This window comes from Dermacentor silvarum, chromosome 7 (assembly GCF_013339745.2).
Source record: "Dermacentor silvarum isolate Dsil-2018 chromosome 7, BIME_Dsil_1.4, whole genome shotgun sequence".
In the NCBI taxonomy this organism is placed as follows: Eukaryota; Metazoa; Arthropoda; class Arachnida; order Ixodida; family Ixodidae; genus Dermacentor; species Dermacentor silvarum.
Genome location: NC_051160.1, coordinates 120590030 through 120613040, shown reverse-complemented (window position 1 = coordinate 120613040; position 23011 = coordinate 120590030). Strand labels below are relative to the sequence as shown.

At 44.8% G+C, this 23011-nt stretch overlaps 1 long non-coding RNA gene across 1 annotated transcript; it reads right to left on the bottom strand.

Moving 5' to 3' along the window:
- Window positions 1-1490: 1490 nt before the first annotated feature.
- On the bottom strand, window positions 1491-22486 carry LOC125946947 (uncharacterized). The gene is made up of 3 exons (XR_007468013.1): window positions 22341-22486; window positions 3583-3662; window positions 1491-1723 (listed from the first exon to the last, which is right to left on the bottom strand). It is a non-coding gene; the product is annotated as an uncharacterized LOC125946947 (long non-coding RNA).
- Window positions 22487-23011: the final 525 nt, after the last annotated feature.

The following is a 23011-nucleotide window of genomic DNA, read 5'->3' as shown; positions in this document are numbered from 1 at the left end:
GCAATGACTGGCCTTCGTGTGGGTGCTTTTCCTAGTCTGTGAATTCGCGCCACAGATGTACAGTTTATTCCTAACTTATCCTGAAAGACATCCCGGACAACCTTATCCCGCAGTACCGCTTCCGTTTCATTTGGATCCTCAGAAATTCCAAAAACTATGAAATTCGAACGGCGGCTGCGGTTTTCCAAATCAGTAAGTTTTTCTTGTTGAGTTTTAAGTATTTTCCGTACTGCAGTCACAATCGCATTTACTTCTTCGTTGTCGTGGTTCTTTGCTTTTAATTCAATCATACTGCCTTCCAAGTTGTTTAAACGCTTTTCAAAACCATGCATCGCTTTCTCCGTCGACTCAAGGCGTTCTTTCAAAGAAGCAATGTCTTCTCTAATTGCCTGTTGGCCACTCATTACGGACTGGAACATTTCCTCAACGGTAGGACCCGGGTTCTCTTCTATATCGCCACATACAAAGAGCTTGCAAGAATTTAAACACTCATATGCAATAGTCATACACACATGTGGGCACGGCAGTACAACCAGAAATCTATCATCACTGCGTATTGTGCTATTGTAACTAACCTGTACAAGAAGAATGAGACGCATAGTCAGCGATGTGCGCCCTGCGCTTTCGCCGTATCATAAAGAAGGTTCGAGTAAGCGGTGTCCGCTAATGGAATGTAAATAGTTTTCTATAGCAATATTTGCTCATATAGAGCACCATTACATGGTAAACGACTATTTGAATATATCTATTGTGAAAATTGTCCGATTGCTTTATTTGGAAGCTAGTTTGCGACTACTCATTGCGGCGTTTAATGACAAAATAGACTATTCTACCAGCTTCATGAAAACGCACTCGAGAGGTGAGCGTTTGGGCACTGCGTGAGAAAAGTATGCGCGTAGATGAGTATTAGCACACGCTAAAATGTAAAGAGAAGGCACAGCGGTAACAAAATAACCTCTTTCTTCATATACGTCGCATTGTGCAATAATCTTCACGAGTTCTGTAGAAGAATTAATATAGTTTTTAGACCATCCAGCCTCACAGTGTTGGAAGGGATAAATGGCATTAAAAGAGGACTGGTCCTTTGTACACCTTTCTTTTTTTGCATAAATCATTGATCAATGTCAGATTCAGTGTTAGTCAGCTTCAAATGTAATTTTGTACCACAGGTGCAGTTAAGACAGTTTTTTTGCTTTTTGAGGCCGACCAGCTTGTGCGAACTTTACTGACACATGTAGGGTATATGGTTGCGCAGCAAAGCCGGTACACACAGGGACACTAGCATACATACAAGAGATAGATGCGGATCTTGCGCATTTACCTCTTCTTTTCCTGGTATTGTCTTGGGTACCACGCTTGCAGCGGAACCATAGACTGTACAATCATGCCATACTAACTAGACCCAATCGAAGCAGATCTGAATGCTATCGCTGCCTAATTGGCGCTCTCCCAAATGCGGGATCGCATTCACGAAGTCTCTCACGTCTGTCTCCTTGCTTTCTACAGGCCTGTTGTCCTCCCGCGTAGGATGTGCGATTCAAGAAGACGCTTTGCTTGTTAACGTACGCGACACTTTCTTTCTTTTCTCTCTTTCTTTCTCTGGCCTGCTGAGGTCATAGTTGCGATATGTTGATGATTTTCTTACCATTCGACGTCAGTGATAAAATAGCGCAGTGCTCCGTAGAATCCCAGAAAAGGAGAGTATAGTGAACGCCCGTGCCTCCTAAAAAAATATAACAGATGCAATAGCGTACCGAGCATGGGAGAAGACATGCGTCTTAATATTTTTGTACATTGACACCCAGTTTTTTTTCTCTCACGTATAAGGCCTTTTTTTGTACAGTACATTTAACAATGGTAATGCCTCTCTAAGCAGTTTAGACACGATTACTATATGAGAAAAGTCTATTGAATTTTACAGATTTACTACAATAGACATCATTAGAAGGTCTGTCAAGGTTTTGGAGAATTTCTGTGCAATTGAACACTCAGGAATTGCACTACCATTGCGGCGCTTCTAGCACCATGTCTGGAACTTCAGTTCAACCATTAGCTCTCAAGAACGTTAATGTGTTGTGTCATTGTTGCCTTAACAGTAGTGCTACTCCAAAAAGCCCAAATTTCTACACTGATGTCATTGTACCATTTGAGCTAACCAGATGGCTCACAGATCACTGCGCTATGGCGAATTACCTATAAGCAGAAGCAGATGGACATTGAATATGTGGAAGGACGGAGCTCTTTCGGCGGCTGATTGAAGATCTGGTCGTGGCGAAGAATTGCCATACGTTTGAAGAGGCCAAGGAATAATGTGGCAAAACAGTGTCACATTAGTCCAAAGGCCTAGCGAAGAGCCAATGCTTATCGCAATTAAGAGCGTAGAAATTGCAGTTATAAAAGAATCTCAGTACGTCAAAATATCTCTAGTTTAGGGGCACTTGCCACAAGTCCACCATTGTAACAAGACCTGTGACCTTTTCTAACCATAAGCTTACAGAACGCTTACGTCTGCGATCATAAATTTAGTTTTCGAAAGTACGATTTCTGTGAGGTGCATGGCCATGTTTGGTGCATACTTCAAAACATTGAGATTGTATGCTAGCGGGAACAAGCAACTTAAGTGTAATGGTCAGTTGCATAGGCTGGTAGTAGTCCAAAAAAGTGTCGACAAATGTAAAATTTTCAATTGAAGCCCGATTTTTCTTTCATGGGGCACATTCATGCTCAAAAATGTGAAGCTCTAGAGAGATTGTGGCGCCTGTCATGTGCACTTTTTTATGTGTCCGCATTGTGCAGGGCTTCGCTCTTAGCTGCATCTATATATTATACAGGGTGTCCCAGCTATCACGCAGCGTGATTTAAAAAAAGAGGGACGGCGGTACGCGAAGCAAACCTACTGTGCATTGTTTCCAGTACACTGGAGTAGCCGCCAGAAATTGTTTCGTTACTGAGGTTTAAGTAGTTAATTGTAATTAATTATCTAACTCGAGAAGTACTGCCCTAATTTTCAAAGTGTCAATGAGAAAATTGTAGATCAACACGAAAAGCTCCCGATGCAGCTTTCTGTTGCTTAATACGTGCCACATAAAGGCTTTTTTCCGAGCATGAATAAAGCCCGCGAATACACGCAAAGTGCCTCGAACGGCCGGTCACGCGGCAATTCTGCGTGTATTCGTGGGCTCCTTTCACACTCGGAAAAAGACATTTATGTAGCACGTATTGAGCAACAGAAAGCTGTATCGGGAGTTTTTCATGTTGCTCTACAATTTTCTCATTGACATTTCGATAATCAGGACAGTACTTCTCGAGTTAGATAATTAATTGCAATTAGCTAATTAAATCTCAGTAACGAAAAAGTTATTGACGGCTACTCCACTGTACTCGAAACAATGCGCACTGGGTTTGCTTCGCGTAACGCCGTTCCTCTTTTTTAAATCATGCTGCGTGATAGCTGGGACATCCTGTATAGCTTGACCTATATATTTCAACTCGGGACTTTCTTACTCAGCTGAGATTTCTTTTCGTGTGACAGTGGAACACGTATATCACTATGACAATTTCTATATTAGACCGTTGTCATACCTAGTTGCCGGCTGATACGCATTCTAGGTGGCTGGCCTCCTCCAACATCGATCAGTCTTGCGTAGAGTTGCTGGCTTTGCCTGAAGTAAGAAATGCAGTGTGAATAACGTACACCAAACACACGAAGGTTACCACGCCCTTCAAGGTGGGCAGGCTTAACTGGGCAGGCTTAACAGGCTGCTTGCTGGTGGTTGTGACATAGAAGATGGAGTTTTGTGTCAACAATAATGAAACCGTCATACCATATGGCCGTCATGTCTCGGGAACAGAAGAAAAATAATTCTACTGGTGGGCCTAAAACTAAGCCCAATACCTGAATACAATGCAAAAATGTAACTGCAAGCACTAGAACAATACAAGATACAGAGAAGGCAAGTGCAGCATAAAACATATAAATGTATAAAGCAAAGCCAAATGCACAAAAAAGAAACAAATAGGAGTTTAGAAGCATTTTGAGTCGACATTGTAATTACCTGCACAGCTGCCGAACACAGGAAATGAGCTATGAGTTATGCCATTGTTGGCATGGTAATGCAATTGTTTATTGTCAGCAGCCTCCGAGAAAGCTTCTAATGACTTTTTGTCCATCCTAATTGGCTTGTAAGCAGAAATTATCAATATTCACTATTAACTTGAGGTATTTGTGATGGTAGATTTCTTTATGATACTTAAAACACGAAATTCATTTACATTCGACATGCTTACCTTAGCCGCCTCAGTTCCTTGGGGCAGAATTCGCTATAGCATGCATTTAAACCTTTAAAATTAATTCGCAGATGATCAAATAAATTATTAATTTCGTATGTACGTGCGTATGCATGGGCACCTAACTGTACGAAAGTGGTTTGAGAAAATTATTTTGGTCATATTTTGTAAAAACTGAAAGCAATTAGATTTATACCGATCAATCGTCACAACCGAGGAAGAATTGTGGCAGAAAGCATCGAAAGTTATTTTTAAAGCTAGCGATTATATTCTTCTGTAGCCTGCTACATGATCCCATGCCGTCCGTGAATCATGATACCTCACGGGCACATTAGCATACACACTGAGTGGCAAATTTGGAGCCCACCAAAAAGTCAACGATACGGTGACGAAGTATATTTTAGTGTTATCACAACACCGCCGTTTAATTTCCCTAGCAAATCACACTCTATCTAAAACCATGGCTTATGATATCATGGCATATCAAAATAGCATGATGATACGTATGCTGGCAGCTCTCATCGGCTTCATGTGTTGTTCCCGTACCTCGTCTGTTTTGGTAGGTAGCGGAGACGTACCGCTTCAGCGTGATGTCGTTTTCAATCTTCTACCTTTTCGTGTGCGAGAATGAGCTTAGGAGGCATCGTTTTATATCTCGCCGAACAGCCCAAATTTGCGTGTTCGGAAACATACCCAGTCACGCATGCTCAGCAACCCAAGTGTCTACTAGGCCACACAGAAGCCAGCACCAATTAGTATATTGCGGAATATATTCAGTGGCTAATGTCCGGTTTGCAAGAGAGCAGCAACACATAGCTATTGGCCCAAGCTGACTCTACGTGTGATTTTGTAGCTCGTAGCATTTCTTGGTAACTTTTCCTTGGTGGCGGTATATATGTGTGTCTGTTTTGATGTTAAAAGCAGCTCAAAAATAACCGCAACAAAAGACAGAGAAGTACACAGGTCAGACGCTGATCATCAGTGTCTGTCCTGTGCACTTCTCTGTCTTGTGTTGCCGTTATTTTTGCACAGCTTTTACTATGAGGATTAACTCGCCCACTTTTACACTGTCTGTCCGTCCGTCCCGTCCGTCCGTCCGTCCGTCCGTCCGTCCGTCCGTCCGTCCTCGGCTAACGTCTTTCACGCTAACCCGTGTCACCATTATAGTCCATGATCTAATGGGTGGACCATCGTCCTGGTCTGCAGAAGGAACCGGGTTTGAATCCAATGATGGGACCAAATGTTGTCACTGTTTATGTGACACTGGCTTTGTGTCGCTCTTTAATGAACTTGGTTCAGCCAACTCGGGTTAATGGGTATGTGCCACTAGGTGTCGCTATTCAATGACAAAATGGGAAGTGTCTTGCTATTTGAGGCTTGAGCTGGTTGCTTAACCCTTTGGTGGACACAACGAGGTAACAATTGTTATCTTGTGTAAGAGATTTTAGCGAGCTGTTGATCACTTCTTGATGCCATAAAAACCAATCCGAACGCCGAGGAGTGTTTTATTCCGGAAAAAAGTGGGACCTATATGTCCCACTGTCCAGTTAGGTCGCTTTGACCAAGTGGGACTCATATGTCCCGCGGTCCACTTGAGGCAGTTCACATTTTTTTGTGAAATGGTGTGAAGCAAGTTGCACACAGCGGAACGTTGCACAGATTGCACATGTACTTCGTGTGGACTTCTTTTTTGCTAGTTAAGCACCAGCGGCACCGCTATCGCGTGCCTGTCAAGTTTGGGTGGTGAGTGTTTCCGGAGAATCGATGCTTCCGGAGAAACAGCTGGAAGGTTCTCCGAACGATGCTGATCATCCCTGTTGTTAGAGTTCTCTGGCAAGCTTCAGAATAATTAAAGTGCTCCATGAGCAGTGAGAGGCTTCTTCTTATCTTGAGCAAAAGAAACAAGCAATGAGTACGGACCGAACAGCCCGCACGCTATATCCTAAGCCTAATCTGCAACAGGTGAATCACACTGGTTTTCGTAAAAAAGTTCCGTTTATCTATGCACGGTAAACATCACAAATTATAGCGGATAGTTTGTAAGTGGTTACTGTAGTGCAAGAAACACAAGATTTACTCACCAGACATTTTTTCTTGCTTGAAAGTAGCTTACAAAAACACAGAAAAACGGGAAAGTGGACATGAAAAAACAAAAACTGCTACTTGTCTTGTTGGGTGCTTCCACTTAGCGGAAACGCTATAAAAGTGCATACAGAATGTTGTTATATACTCAATAGATAGAGCTAGTGGCTTGTATGTGGTAGAGCGAGCTCTCTTAAGGAGCGACAGCACCGAGAACGTGGACTGAAAAGTGGGACGTATATGTCCCGCTGTCCAACGAAGGGTTAAGGACGAAAACATACCGGAGCAAATATTCGCAACTAGATGAGGCATGAGCACGCTGCAGCAAGCATACGGAGACCACTCAGCACATCCTAATGGAATACAATTTGATTCACCCAGTGAAACCCGTAGGTGACGTACACCCTCCAGAATCGCTTGAACTTAAAGTGGACAGAAGCATTAACCGTTCATAAGGCGAGATAAGCAAGATACGTTTAAAGTATTGGCAGGAAAAAAGCAGGCAAGAGATTGGTACGACCGGATCCCATAAAGGCATACGTAGCGGTTCAAGGTAGATAGAACAGTTTTGAGGCTGATTAAGAAGAATAAATAGATGTATGCAAAAATTCTAGAACAAAAAGCATGTATAGCATACCTGAGTAACTCAAGCCTCGCCCCGTTTCAAGGGAAATGCTAATAAATCATCAACTAAGACATTCCTCAAAATTTCTCCGTACTGGGCGTCATACATAGCGAAACACACACGCGCCACACACGGACTTTCAGGTGGCGCCGCTGGATTGCGCGGCGTGTCGAATAAATTCGTAGTGGACATGCAATGTATGCATGTTAAAACCGTAATGGACAAAAGGTGCAAGAGAAGCTCACTGGGCTAACGTATGCAAACGATATAGTGCTAATATAGCGAGCAATTCAAGGGATTTACAGAGACTCGCCAATATAAGTGACAATGCAGCGACGAGTCCAGTGATTAAGTTTGGCAAGAAAAATCACGAATTGTTATCTTTAAAGAAGGTACGAGTAATAACGTGGAGTCAAATAAACAGGAAGTTCACATACCCAAAGTCATGCGCTACAAACATCTGGGTGTATGCATAAACGAAGAAAACACACTCAAGCGTCCATCAATATAACCTAAACGTGAATACAAAGTGGAATGAAGCAATGATGAAACATAGAGCACTTTGGGGCTAAGATAAATAAAAGGTGGTGCAAAGAATCGAGGATGTAGTACAGGTGCAATCGCTAATGTTCGCCAATGCAATTCCGTGCTGTCAATCAGAAATGTCATGGTTGGAGATTAACCAGAGAGCGATGGGCCGACTGGCTTTGGGGGACCACGGTAAAACCAAAATTAGTCAGTGATAGGTAACATGAGTTTTTTTTTTCGAAGTCGCAGAAGGGTAGAGGTAGCTTGGAGCAAGATAAAAAAACATAGATGAAACGAATGGCCAGAAATCTATCTCAAAAGCATGAACCAGAATTGAGGTAGAGGACAAGAAACTTTGCAACCAAGTACACGGTCGGTGGTAGTGAGAATAGACAAGCAAAAGTAATAAAAAGGAAAGGGAGAAAAAGAAATAAAAAATTGGATGCAAATGATGAAAACCAAACAGACCATGGAGATTTGCAAACACAGCATCAAAGAAATCATGAAGGAAAGTCTCTATTATAACACGAATGGCAGTGCCTTGCTATTTGAAGCCGGAGCTGGCTGCCTAAGGAAAAAAAACATACCGTAACAAATACGTGCCGCATTATGAGGCATGTGTGGGCTATAGAAAGAAGCACGGAAATGACTCGACACATCATAATGAAATTCCGAGATTTGTGCGCTTTTCAGAAGGGTTGGGATCCAAAGAAGGGGCAAGCAATAACGGTTCAGCTGTTCAGATTGGCGAGAGGTTATTACAGTATTGAAGCAAAGAAAGCATGGAAGAGATGGAAGAAGCATGGAAGCATGGAAGAGAAAAGCATACCAGAGTAATTGCAAGCACATGTAATACGATCTACTGAGGTAGGTTTCAAATAGTGAAGTTAAGATCGAGATCATATAGGCAAACGGCTAGATTTAAAGGTGGTTTCATGGATGCTATCTTAGTCCATCAATGAGGCATACAGATTTTGTTAGAACAACTTCATTCATCTAAACTAACCGGTCCCGATGGCTTGTCATGCACACTATGTCGTCTTGTGCGCGTGCAGTGTCAAGGTATCTTACCCTTAATTTCAGTAAATCTTTGCCAAAAAGCGCTTTACAAGATGACTGGAAAATGGCCAACGTCACACCAGTGCTCAAATCTGGACCCTGTGGTCTTGCTTATAATTATCGTCCAATTTCACTGAACAGTGTGGCTTGCAAGGTTTTCGACCATGTTCTTTTCAGTAACATTATGCATCATTTTAATAGCTTCTCATTACTAAGTCCAAGGCAACACGGCGTCGGCATCCTACAACTGGGATCCTACGTATACGTGACGTAGTTGGGGCGCTCGACATTGGATACTTTGTTGACTGTATATATTTCGCTTCCAAAAAGGCATTTCTTGTGGTACCTCATTCTGCGCTAGCTGAAAAGCTGTCGTGGTTCAATATAGACCACACTGTGATTGATTGGATAAAGAATATCTGAACAAGAGACGGCAAAGAGTTGTGATTGGTGTAGCCGAGTTAAGAAAATGGCTGTGTCATCTGGCGTGCCCCAACGTACCGTCTTGGGCCTAGTTGTTTTTGAGTTTCATGAATGACATAAGTGCCGGAATCTCGTCACGAGTACGGTTGTTCCCGATGACTGCGTCTTATGCAGTGTTATCCATAGAAGTGATAAATGCGCTGCACTCCAGAACCACATGAAACATGCTATCACATGAAGTCGAAACACTAACCTAAATATTGCAATGGTGGGAATTAGATTCAAAAAAAATTTTCTCGATGGAAACGCTCATTACTTTGATTAAATTTCTGTGGCCAAAGTTATCCTTCTCAATTATATCCGCATTTCTGCTTATTTTTCATGGACCACCATAGCGGGTTTACAAGGTCTAAACGTAAGTAGGCTAAGAAAACTGTGGTTCCAAGCCACGCTTTGAAGGTGGTTGTACAGCGAAGCAGTAAAGGACACTCACAACTATTACTCATTGCGAATTCACTTGAATTAACACACGTGGCTCTACAAAGAGTGAAACCAGATACAAGTGAAATGTACTTAACCACACCCTTTATTACTTCACAACGACATTATATTCACGCTGTTTTTCTGGCGTATTTACTTTCCTTGGTCTACCCTTGGTAGCCTGGAATGAGCTGAGTGAGTTACTAGACCGTGGTGACGTCACTACATGTTTTCTATGCTGTTGGGTAGTTTTTCACTCGGACTAGCTTAAGATACCGTAATCTTTATCGGGACACAGGCGCGGGAGAAGGAACGCGCTTCGCATTTTTCGCAGACGTCATTAGCATACCTTATACAGTTTGCACTTCACACCAGGGTTTTGAATGACGTCAACCCTTTCGAAGCAGCTGCAAACCTAATCTTTACCGGAACGCGTCGGAGGGTGTTCCCATTGTTCAGACGCGCCTTACCATCCATTATGTGGTCTGGATGCGAGTTGTGTGGTTTTTCTTTTGAAAACGGCTGCTGAGCTGTATGCTGTGCAACCACCATTTTTTTCTGTAACTCCCTCAGCAATTTGGCCGTTATGGACACCTTTTTTACTGTTTTAGTTTTTATTAGTTATTTCAGTTAGCACGAGTAAAGTCGTAGGCTCGGTTTGAGCGATGAAATAAATTTTATGCGTAAGTGTCAAATACCCATTAGGCGAAATGCAGCTCCACTAACGTGAAACCTGGAGAGGTGCGAAGCATGCAGTGATGTACCGATAATGGGCTCATACTGCCTTAAGCAATCGCTCATAACCCCTTAAACGCGCCCTCCCCATTACGACGACAGAAGACAAGTAAAATTCCACGCTGGAATGACGAGCGGCAACGCAGCCAGCTGTGGAAAACGACTACGGCGAGCGTGAGCATGAGCCGCTGGCTTACCGTGACGTTTTTTGCTTACGCTGACAGGAAAACTTTCTTGGCTGCTAGAAGAATACAGCTTCGCTGTAAAAAGCGCTTTTCCATGTTCAGGATTTTATATTAGAGCTTGTGCGCAGCACACAGGCGTAAATGAAGTTTTACAAGATATTACGTTTTACTGAAAGTTTAAAGCAGTTATTTCAGGTTTACTTCCCTGACCGTTTTTCTTAAGAAATTTCCAAAAACTATATAATATGCATATTCAACCTCGGTGCTAAGCAGTAAAAAACATAGACTTCTTCTTTGAAACTGATTTATAATGAAAGATCAATGTTCAGAGAACGCAAAAACAAAAATTTCGAGAGAATGCACCGAACGGTCGATTTTGGCGAACTTGTTTGTGCACCTGCTTTTCCACTATTTCCTGAAATTCAGATGACCCTCACGTGCCAAACAAGTTTTGCTCACAAACATTTTGGGAAAAAAACACGCAAGTAATCCGTATATACATGTATTTTTTGTAATTTTTTGAGAGAATTGATGATGATGATGATGATATATGGATTTTATTGGCGCAAGGGCCAGGGATGGCCAAAGAGCGCCAAGACAGATAGTATGAAGTAGTCTATGAAGTGGTAAATGGCAGATGGTGATTGCACATGGGCTGTATAGAGGCCTAAAACATACGCTGTAAATGGCGTAAAATATATAGACACTAAAATAATGAGAATGACAAGTGATATGGGCTATGATCATAAAACATGTTCTATGTCTGAATAATACAATTAAATGTGGCTACCCAATGGCACAGCTGCCTCACCAGAGCCCTTGAGCGCAAGGGCCCAGAGGCCTGTGCCTTACAGTACTACTATCGCAGCTGCACCCTCTATAGAGAGGGCGTGCTACAAATCTCTTGGGCTAATAACGTGCAACACAACATCGTTTAAAAAATTAAGCACCGCTTTAGGCCCGAAGAATGGTTCAGCGCCAAGGAACAGTGCGGGATGGAGGGGGATACACTGCTGGTAAGCTTGAGGAAAATGCTTTTTTCGTTCAGGTTCTGCTTCCCGACACTCCACCAAGACGTGGAGGACAGTCAGCCTCTCGCCACATCTACCACAGCTGGGAGGTTCAGCACCAGTTAAAAGATAAGAATGAGTACCATAGGTGTGCCCTATTCTCAGTCGGCAAAAGAGCACATCACATCGTCGTGACTTTGATAGTGGTGACCAATTTCCTAACTGGGGTTTGATTGCGTGCAGCTTGTTCAAGCATTCGGCATCCCACAAGTGTTGCCAATAGCTCCTGAGCTTTTTACAAAGGAACGGCTTCAGGTCTGTGGCTGGGACTCCTATGGACAAATTGCTAACTTTCGTTACCATGGCTTTAGCCATTTCATCTACTAGCACATTTCCCTCGATGCCTCTGTGCCCAGGCACCCAGCATAATACAACATGTTGGTTAGACATATAGGTTGTGCATAGCAGCGCGTAAAGGTCATTGATTATAGGATTTTTGCATTTCTGTAGTGATTTTAAAGCTTTCACTACACTTAGGGAGTCTGTGAATATAATCGCTTTTGGAAGACGTGCTTTTCTAATATGTTTCACAGCCGCCATCACTGCATAGGCTTCTGCAGTGAAGATGCTGGTTTCGCGGTGCAGGACGTCGGATTCTGAAAATGATGGACCAGCAGCTGCATATGAGACGCCGGAGTGTGTCTTCGATGCATCTGTGTAGAATTGTGGGCAAGAGTACTTGCTCTGGAGCTCAAGGAAGTGCATACGAATGTGTACTTCTGAAGCGTGTTTAGTGATCTCTTCAAATGACAAGTCACAGACTATCTCCTGCCACAGCCATGGCGAAAGCGGCGTTGCTGAAGCCATTATTTCGTGTGTAGGGAGCGGAATACCCATGTCCTCGCTCAATTTCCTTACACGCAGTGAAAAGGGCTGTCTCACCGAAGGTCGGTTCCGAAAAAGTGTACTAGATGTTGTATCGTTTATCGTGGAATAGCATGGATGTTCACAGTTCGAGATTACTTTCAGAAAGTATAAAAAACTGGAGTATGTCCTCTGCAGATCAAGAGACCACACATTTGATTCTACATAGAGACTCTGTATGGGACTTGTTCTGAAGGCACCGGTCGCGAGGCGGATACCTAAATGGTGCACAGGATCTAGCATCTTCAGGGCGCTGGGTGAAGCAGATTGGTAGACTACAGCACCGTAGTCTAAACGCGAGCATATAAGGCTTTTGTGCAGAGTCATGAGGCACTTCCTGTCACTACCCCACGTTGTGTGCGACAGGATTTTAAGGATATTTAGTGTTCTTAGGCATTTACTTTTAATGTACTTTATGTGAGAAATGAAGGTGAGCTTTGAGTCTAGTATGATACCTAAGAATTTGTGTTCTGCATTCACAGGAACGCGTTCTCCATGGAGTTCAATAATTGGCTCTGGGACCAAGCATCTTTTCCTTGTAAACAGGACACAGGAGCTCTTTTGGGGATTGAACTTAAATCCATTCTCATTAGCCCACTTAGACAGTTTGTTCAGGCCTAGCTGAACTTGTCGCTCACAGATGGACAGGTTACATGACTTGAATCCTATCTGGACGTCATCAACATATGCACAATAAAATAGACTTCGCGGTATACAGGAGCGCAATGAATTCATTTTAACAATAAAAAGGGTGCAACTAAGGACGCCACCCTGAGGCACTCCAGTTTCCTGCACAAATTGCCTAGACAAAGTGTTTCCAATTCTAACACGGAATGTCCGGTTAGAAAGGTAGCTTTCAATTAAGCTAAACATGTTTCCACGGATTCCCATTTCGGAAAGGTCTCTTAATATTCCGTAACGCCAGGTAGTGTCGTATGCTTTTTCCATGTCGAGGAATACCGATAGAAAGAATTGTTTATGAATGAAGGCATCTCGAATAATGCCCTCAATGCGTACGAGATGGTCAGTCGTCGACCGGCCTTCCCTAAAGCCACACTGGCACGCATCAAGTAGTTTGTTCGATTCCAGAAAATGCAGAAGACGGCGATTAACCATTTTTTCGAAGAGCTTACAAAGGCAACTCGTAAGCGCTATTGGACGGTAGCTTGTTACAGAGGAGGGATCTTTACCCTGCTTTAGAACTGGAACAACAATAGCTTCTTTCCATGCAGCTGGAAGGTACCCGGCAATAAAAATTTTATTAAAAAGTACTAGAAGCGTCCTTAATGTGTCTGTGTGGAGGTTTTTAATCATGTCATACATGATTCTGTCAGTCCCTGGGGCAGAGCTTTTACACACGTTCAAAGAAGCTCTTAACTCAGCGATAGTAAAAGGAAGGTTATAAGCGTTGTTCTGTGTGCACTTACGGTCGAGTGGCTTGCGTTCAGCTATCTGTTTGTGTTTAAGAAATGATTCGGAGTACTGGGTCGGGCTAGACACACGCTCAAAGTGTTCACCGAGAGCGTTCGCCTGGTCCTCCAAGCCGTTCCCTTGTTCATTGACAAGCGGTAATGGATGGGTTTCCTGCCCCTTGAGCCTTCTAAGGCCATTCCATACTTTAGACTCTTGTGTGTAAGATGTTATGCCAGACAGGAACCTCTCCCAGCTAGCCCTCCTTGCCTGTCGCCGCGTCCGTCTGCCCTGTGATTTTACTAGTTTAAATTCTATGAGATTTTCCGCAGTCGGGAAGCGACGCAGTACACCCCATGCTTTGTTCTGTTTCTTTCGTGCCAGTCTGCACTCCTCATTCCACCAGGGGACCCGTCTTTTACATGAGAGACCTTTTGTTTGTGGAATGAATTTTTCGGCTGCGTCAATTATAAAACCGGTAAAATACGCTACAGCGTCTTCAATACTAAAATTGTTCATAAAATCTTGTGATAAGCATGTTGACTCTTTGAAACTTTTCCAATCAGCCGACGGTATTTTCCAACGGGGGGCGTGGGGTGGACTGTCATGTTCCTGTAGCAAGTTAAGCATTACAGGAAAGTGGTCGCTCCCAAATGGGTTCTTGACAACATTCCAGTCTATGTAAGGAAGGAGGCTCGCAGTGCCGATCGCTAAATCTATAGACGAATATGAATTGTTATGGATATTGTAATAGGTGGGCTCTTTTTTATTAAAGAGGCACACACCAGATGTTACCAAAAAGTTTTCTATAAGTCGACCCCTGGCATCACACCGGGAGTCTCCCCATAAAGTGCTGTGAGCGTTAAAATCACCAGTTATAATATAGGGCTCCGGGAGCTGGTCAATCAGCTTGTAGAAATCGGTTTTGCTAAGTTGGTAATGAGGCGGTATGTAAATGCAACAGATTGTTATTAATTTGTTAAAGAGAATTGCTCGCACAGACACCGCCTCAAGGGGCGTCTGAAGAGAAAGGTTCTGGCAAGGAACAGACTTATCTACAATTACTGCTACTCCACCGGACGGGGTAACAGCGTCGTCACGGTCCCTCCGGAAGATAGCATATTGCCTGAGGAAGTTTCTTTGTTGGGGTTTCAAATGCGTTTCCTGAACACACAGCACTTTTGGCTTATATTTATGGAGGAGTTCTGTGATATCGTCGAGATTGTGGAGAAGTCCTCTCACATTCCATTGTAGGATTTGTGTATCCATTTGTATAGTGTTTTATGCTGTGTGTTCAAGAATGCAGTGTTAGCTCACGGGCCTTTTCCAGGCGCCGTGACACGAGATTTTTCTTTTTTGGAGCGGTCGATTGAATCGCGCCGCTCCTTAGGCGCTGGTTGCGCCCTGACACTCGGTGTTGTGTCCATGTCCTCTTGCGAGGCGCTGGACACGCGCTCTTGCGAGCGGTTAGTTTGACGTGAAGGCCTCGTCTCGAGGGACGAGACCTTGGAGGCCACCAGCCCGGAGGTCGATGGCCCCTTGTGCTGAGATGGCGGAGCAGCGCTAGCTGCAGCCGCCGAAGGGGCGGATGGCGTCACCGCCGGCTCACTACGCGTGTGCCAGACAGCCGCCGGGGGCCGTTGTGGCGCTGCCCCCTGACGCGCCACTTCGGCAAAGCTGGTTTTCGGCAGGTACGATACCCGCCTACGTGCCTCCTTGAAAGTTATGTTTTCCTTTACCTTAATTGTCACTATTTCTTTTTCTTTTTTCCAGGATGGGCACGACCGCGAGTATGCGGCGTGCTCCCCATCACAGTTAACACAATGTAGAGAACTTTCACAAGACTCAGAGGAGTGTTCATGACCACTGCATTTCGCACAAGTTTGGCGGCCTCGGCAGTTCTGGGAACTATGGCCGAACCGCTGGCATTTGAAACATCGAAGAGGATTTGGCACGTATGGCCTAACACGAAGCTTGATGTACCCGGCCTCGATGGACTCGGGCAGGACACTTGAGTTGAAAGTAAGTATTAGGTGTTTGGTCAGGAGTTCTTTGCCATCTCGCCTCATTTTAATCCGTTTAACATTGATGACATTCTGATCACTGAAACCCTCAAGGAGTTCAGCCTCACTCAGCTGCAACAGGTCATCATCTGAGACAACGCCACGGGTGGTATTCATAGTACGGTGTGGGGTTACTGTTAATTGGGCATCTCCAAATGACACTAGATTGGGCAGTTTCTCGTATTGTTTGATATCACGGAGTTCCAAGAGGAGATCCCCGCTTGCCATCCTGGATGCTTTGTAGCCTGTTCCAAAAATATCAGTCAAAGACTTAGAGACAAGGAAAGGTGAAATTGTACGTACTGATGTGTCTGACTTTTCAGAGTGGATTACATGAAATCGGGGGAAATTCTGTGTTTGGCGTCCAAAAAACTGGAACACATCTTCGGTGCGCCCTCTTTTCAGACGGCGATCAGGGAGTGGGGGGAAAGAACTTGCCATACGTATAGGTGAATGTTCGGCAGCGGCGCCAGCCACCCACCATGGAGCCCAACGAGGGGACGCTGCATTACCTGGGAAAGATTGGTCCTGCAAACGCCAGCTGTACGCCACTACTATAACCAAATATGGAATATCCAAGGTTGGCTACCCACACACGGTTAACCCTAGCTGCCTGGGAAAACAGAAGTAAAAGGAAGTGAAAAGAAGACAGGATAGATTGAAAGTGAGAGAGAAAGACGAAGATTAAAGAGGAGGACAGGAAAAGGCAACTGCCGATTTCCCCTGGGTGGGTCAGCCCAGGGGTGCCGTCTATGTGAAGCAGAGGCCGAAGAGGTGTGTTGCCTCCGCCGGGGGGCCTTAAAGGTCCGAACACCCGGCATCAGCTCAACCTCCAGGATCCCCCTTTCCCCAGACACGGCTAAGCCACGCACGGCTACACGCGGGAGGGTCCAGCCCTCATGTGCTCGGGTACGTGGTGGCGCAACTCACCAAACGCCTGCTGACGCAGACGCCCCTGCGGGGTTTGAGAGAATTGATTCTTGTTTAGCGCCACGGTTTGGATAGTTGGCGTGGAATGAACCAGATAAGAAAAACCTGTCAACTTAGGTAATGATATTCGATTTGAAACCAAAGGAAAGTAGCCGGCTAGAAACAAGGAGAGCATTTGATTGGGTGGTTCAAACAACGCTGCGGGTCACCGCGCGATGCTTGCGTCGGCGGTTACGTAAATTTGACGTCAGGTGATTGGAATACAAACAGATTGGAATGGTTTTACAGGGCCCCTATATATGACAATGAGTTGGTGAGCAGGCTAGCTTCTCTCCACAATTTTATCGCGTGCCTTTCAGGATCTTAACTAACAGAATGAACATCAAACGTCTGATGGCTTCTGCGAGCGCCCAGCGCATTTTGACAGAAGATATATTGACACTATTATATTAGGAAGAGAAGCAATTGTGGGGACAACGGGCAGCTGCGCGAGGCATACCAAAGGAAAATGAGAAAAAGCCAAAGCCGGGGATAATTAGCGTGCTTATAGGAACTTGGTGAAGGAAAAAGTGCTAATTGAGCGGAAGGCGCAGTTACGCAAAAGTACGAATGGCCATGATGCGGGTAGTAGCAAATCATATGCAGTACGCCAGAGGCTGATGAAAATGTGTCCACAAAAGTTGCTCGCCCCGTTAAACGAAAGGCGGGCTGACCTTGACCCATGCTACAGAGATTTCAGCCTACTGAGATTAAACAGGGGCCGTATTCTGACACGTTCCACTTCGGCGATAGTTCGCTTTTTGCCTTCATGCGCGCGCTGATTGGCTGTTTCAGTCACATTGGATGAGCTGATTGGCTCGTTGACGCCAATGTCATTCAATTTTGCTCAGCCAGCGAATAAGCACGCGCCTGAAGGCGAAAGGCGAACTATCGTCGAAGTGGAACATTTCAGAATACGGCCCCAGACGTCGCAGAAAATTGGTTAGACAACGGGATTGAGCATTTGTTTCGCGGAAGAATCACTGGTCGCGTGGAGCCGGATGTGAGCTGCCTACTCGCTTCATTAAAAGAATGTGATGATGGCGCTTCTACAACCCTTGGTGCTAACCGATGAATGGTTTTGGCATACCTGCCATGTTCGGAGAAACTAAATCCGGGAGATCTTCCTACCAGCGGGAGGGGAAGGGGGTCAGTCGGTTACACAACCCCCCCCCCCCCTCCGCCAACGTCGATATTTTCAGGTACTGCCAGGAGAACTTCATTATAATTTTATTTACCGATATACAAATGACCACATGAACATCAAGAACTCACTTTTGCAAGCATTTCGTTGTTGCTAACTTTGCCTTCAAAAATTCTTTAAAATTTCATTAAATTCTCGGGTCTTACGGCCCACAACCACCGCCTGATTATGAGGCACGCCGTAGCGGGGGACTCCGTATTAATTAGGACCACCTGGGTTCTTTAACGTGCACTCAATGGACGGCACATGGCCGTTTTTGCAATTCGCCGCCAACGAAATGCGGCCGCCGCAGCCTACATTTGATCCCGCGAACTCTTGCTTAACCGCGCAATCCAAAGCCACTAAGCAACCACGGTGGATGTTCAAAAATCCTTCAGATAATGTTTGGTTCTAAGAAATTTCATTTCTTTCACATTTTGCGAGGCTCACGTTTTCTAGCGTCTTGAACGAGCGTCTTTTCCAGCGTCTTGAACGAGCGATACATGGACGAGCGGCACTGCGTCCGAGCTCGCATCTTTCTCGATGTTAAATTGCGCTCGCACTCTGCATTGCTCTGTGGTATGGACAAAATACCCAGCGTCACTTCGGCTGAGCACTACATTAAAAAATACTTGATACTTTTGGAGCTAGCGTTCCTCGCTTTTAAAGCCATGACTGACCGTGGGCCTACGCACGTTGTAAGAAGAACAGGTGATCCGACGACACGGAGGCCGCTGGTGGGAAACGCGTCTAACTAATGGTGGTGTTTCACGTCTGCAACGCTGCACGGCAGCACACGTTAGGAGGCTGAAAAAAACTGGAAATTCGAACATGTAATTGTAACTGTACGTAAAGCGCGTTGAAAACAATACAATTTTTTTACTGTTTCTGTCTGCCACTATACTAATTGAAATCCCTCAGTCGCCGAAACAGACGATAATGTCTCCGACATTGCGGTCGCGTCGCTCGATCTAGCAGACGGCGTTGGACAATGCCTGGAAGCAGTCGCAGAAAAGCGGTGCGGGCAGACGATAAGTTATATTTTTTTATTTTGCAATGTTTGCTTTACCGTTGAGCAATTAGTCATCCTTGTCCTTGGTAAGTGCTTCATAAAGTGTTCCCGTGGTATCAATACTGGAAAAGGACGAATATGGTGAATCGCAAGAAAGGAAAAAAGAGAGATTTGCCGTTTGAGCGGCGACGATGCCTGGCGGAGACGGATCGAGCCGGACTATGGGCAAGGAGTGTTTCTTTCCAAACTGCAAGAGTGGATTTGACTTGTACAAAGACAAAGTATGCATGTTCAGTGTCGCTAAAGAGGCGAGTTGACTGCAAGCATGGCGGGATGCTATACAACGTGAAGACCGAGTCGTACGACCAGGCGTCTACGTGTGCGAGAAGCACTTCGACCCAATGTGCATGTCAAAAACATGGACGGCAGTGCACAACGGAGTTGTTTTAGCGAGCTCAAACCGAAGATCTTCTCTAGGTAGAGATGCTGTGCCGACTCATTTACCGGCTACTTCACACTCCACTTTCAAAGAACTGTGTTCCGTGACAAAAGACGCTTGCCAAGCGCTGCCGAAAGAAAGGACAATAGGCAGAAAGCATAAGCGAAAAGGAAGAAACAGAAAGCAAAATGTAGTGAATCACGAGTTACTGGAGCTAACAACTGACGTGCCAATAGACGACGGCTAGAACCAGAATAGAGCAACCAACACAGAACAGACTCCAGCTGATGGCAAGCGCAAATCAAAGTCTGAAGGGAGTGAACTACAAGAACCGCCGGCAAAAGTATATGCGATGCAACAAGAGCTCAATAGACTTCTCGTATGGACAAGAAAACGTTAGCCATAGCAGCTCCGCAGTCTACAAGACCTCACAAAATTCAGGACTTCAGTGCAGCATCGCATGGCGGTAACACCGACAGCATCAACTTCAACACGCTCTTTGAAAATCCCTGTATAGCCAGGAATAACGTCAAATGGCATGTATATTCTACATCGTTGGACTTCCGTTCTGTTGGTTTGCAAGTTGTTTTGATTTGTTATTCTGTTGCCTCGTAATTTTGAACAAAAAGCAAGAAAAACTATCAGCGTCTTCTATCATTATTATTTTATTAAGGAGCATGCACATACTGATTCCATTGGACGATATATACGCATGGAAGGTGCCGCCAGGTTCATAAGAAAAAAACAGCCTTTATATTGGTGCTTTATGGACCCACTACTATGCACGGAGCCTGTATGTGAAACGCGCAAACTAAATTTTCATTTGAGTCTACAGAACAATGATAGCACAGTTGACCGCATTACGCGAAAGCGCTTATAGACACTCAAGAGGACATTGCACGCGGTACTCCCCTACGCACTGTTTCGCATGAGAAATGAAAACGGGGACGCAGCGTATAGTGACGACAGATTGCAACTCGTCATCTAAACGTAACTTGCAAAATGAATTGTCAGCTGCTCCAGCAAAAATGCGGACTGTTAGCGCCGTTTTGAGCGAAATATAGCTTTTGATTTTAAAATGCAGCAAGCCTAGCGACACCCTCAAATAACTCTTTAAGCTTTCGAGAAATTAAGATGATAACCTTAATATGAGAGCGTTAGCACTAACAGGGGCTCTGACAAACGCAGGCTGAAACGGCCGAAACGCGCGCGCTCAGGGTATGTCTGCCCCCGGCGCCCATGCTCCCGGCGCCCCTGCAGCCTCCTAGTCGTGTGCGCCACCTAGCGGCATCCGAACATTAGTGAGACACGCCGCGCGCTTCCGTCGGAACACCTGTTCTTCTTACACCGTGTCCCTACGCAATGCCAGAGCGGCTGACGCCGAGGAGAACGATGGAGAGTCTTGTGTTGCTAGTTGTGGAAGGCGGCATTCGCCCTCTAGCCTAATGAGGCTAGGGCCACTCTATGGCACCAAACAGCCCCGTGAGCGTAAGGAGCGGCTCTGCGCTTAACGAAATAGCGCATGTGTAGGGTTTCCCGACTACTTTCTTAACAATGTTTTGCGCGATGAACTTCTAACTGGATTAGTTTGGGTTGGAGATTTTTTTTTTTTTGCCAGTATGGCCTGACAAAGCGCAGGACGCGGGAACAGCACACGACAGCAATTTCCGGGAGATTTTCCTGTCAACCGTACAACCGGAAGAAATGGTCCAAATCCAATCCTGGAGTCTCCCGGGTACTCCGGAAGACATGGCAGGTATGATTTTGGGAAGAAAGTCCGTAGTTCTAAGCCACAAGAGAATGAGACGGGCTAGCAGTTCACTAGTCAAATGTAGAACAACTCTGAAAATTGGTTGAAGAGCGCTGCTACAGAGAATCATTCGAGAAACTGAGGGGCCACACAGTTGCCGAGCGGTTACTAGAATCATGCAATTGTGGAGTAGCAGTGTTTCCTAAGGAGCGCAAGTTGAAGGCAGTAGCCTAGCCAGCAGAGTATGCAAATTGGCCCTCGGAGGCTGAAGGGAAATCGCGGATACAGGTCAAGTAAAATACTCATATTTCTTGTTGCTTACAATATACACTGTCCGAATTACAACGTTTCAAATCGACTTCATTCTGCACGGAACCATGAGAAAGTTTCAGATACATCAGCCGAACGGTAACGCGCTTCATCTTCAAAGGTTGCATCTTCAGCTTCTGACTGGATGACACCGTCCGTTCGAGTATTACATAACTTTATCGCTCTTCAAGGGAAACTTGATTTACAGCACAACACGGATGAAAATAAGGCATGCAAAAATAAAAATACGAAATTCGGCTCGTCATACAGTTCGGCTTTTGCCTCACATAAGGATTTTCCCGAAATGTGCAGAATATCCCCCACAGGTATGTTTTTTTTTTTCGTGTTATCAAGCTTGTTACGGCAATGAAAGACAGAACAATACTGCTTACTGCGCTTGCAGGCTGACGGGGGCACGTTCGCCATCATGGAACCCCAAACACCAGTACCAAGCGCTCAAACAAGAACGCGCGCGTTGTCCGAGTGGTCACTCCTGCGTGCGACCAGCGTTCGAATCTGCCCTAATGGAGCAACCACTGCTGATGTCGCATGTAGAAATTTTAGGTTGCCTCGTCTATCCTCGGCTGCAGATAGAGATTGCGATTGTTAGCGCAGCTTGACACTATAGTGAGCTGCAGCTACTACTGCCGAGTATATAAAGGCATCGCTATTACATCGCCTGAATTTCCCTGATGCCATTCACTGCGTTTCCCTAAACAACAGGAAAGGCAAACAATAATGTTTGCTTGCTAATTATATCGCACATAGCAGGGAAATTAGTCCTCAATTTATCACCATACAAATACAAAAAGATTTTGGCGTTTTCCCACGCAGACAGCGCATTCTTTGATCTATAAGTCAACTCACCAAGAACTGGCAACCTCGTAATGTTGGTCAAATCTGTAGTCATTCCCTCGGAGTGGTCGTATTTCGGAGTATATACATTCGTGTTTGCGTCTTTGAGTGTACCGCTCGTATGAGCGATAGCGGACCCAGATTCTCTGCGATGTACTCATTGCCTGCAAAAAAAGAATGATGAGGATACATAAACATCAAGAAACTATACCTCATTTCTATTTCCCAGGAAATCACCATGCGTACCGCTACCGACCATTAATCGACGAGTTTACCGTCTCGTTTTTCAGAGAAGTGCATTTAACCGTTTTTCCATCCTTATACACCACCGTTGTTGCATTGTAGCTTCAGCGATGTATGCGGATTATGATAGAGCACAAGAATGCACATAGGGTCGTTGTGTTTTAGAAGCAAATTTCTTACGCGGCATCTTAGGCGGCAACTTTCATTGCCGCGTAAGATGAGAGTGTTTACGTAATTATTTGTATTTATACAAGTGGTTCATTTTTACTAGGAGTGGACTATAATTGGCGGTTTCGAATACAAATCTAATTTGAAGCACGAACTATTCGTATTGGTATAGGAAGAGTAGCTAATACAGCGGAGCTGTTTTTGGCTAGCGTTCCATCCATTATTAAACTGCGTAAGCAAAATCTAAGGTACCACATTTGATGTAAAATTGC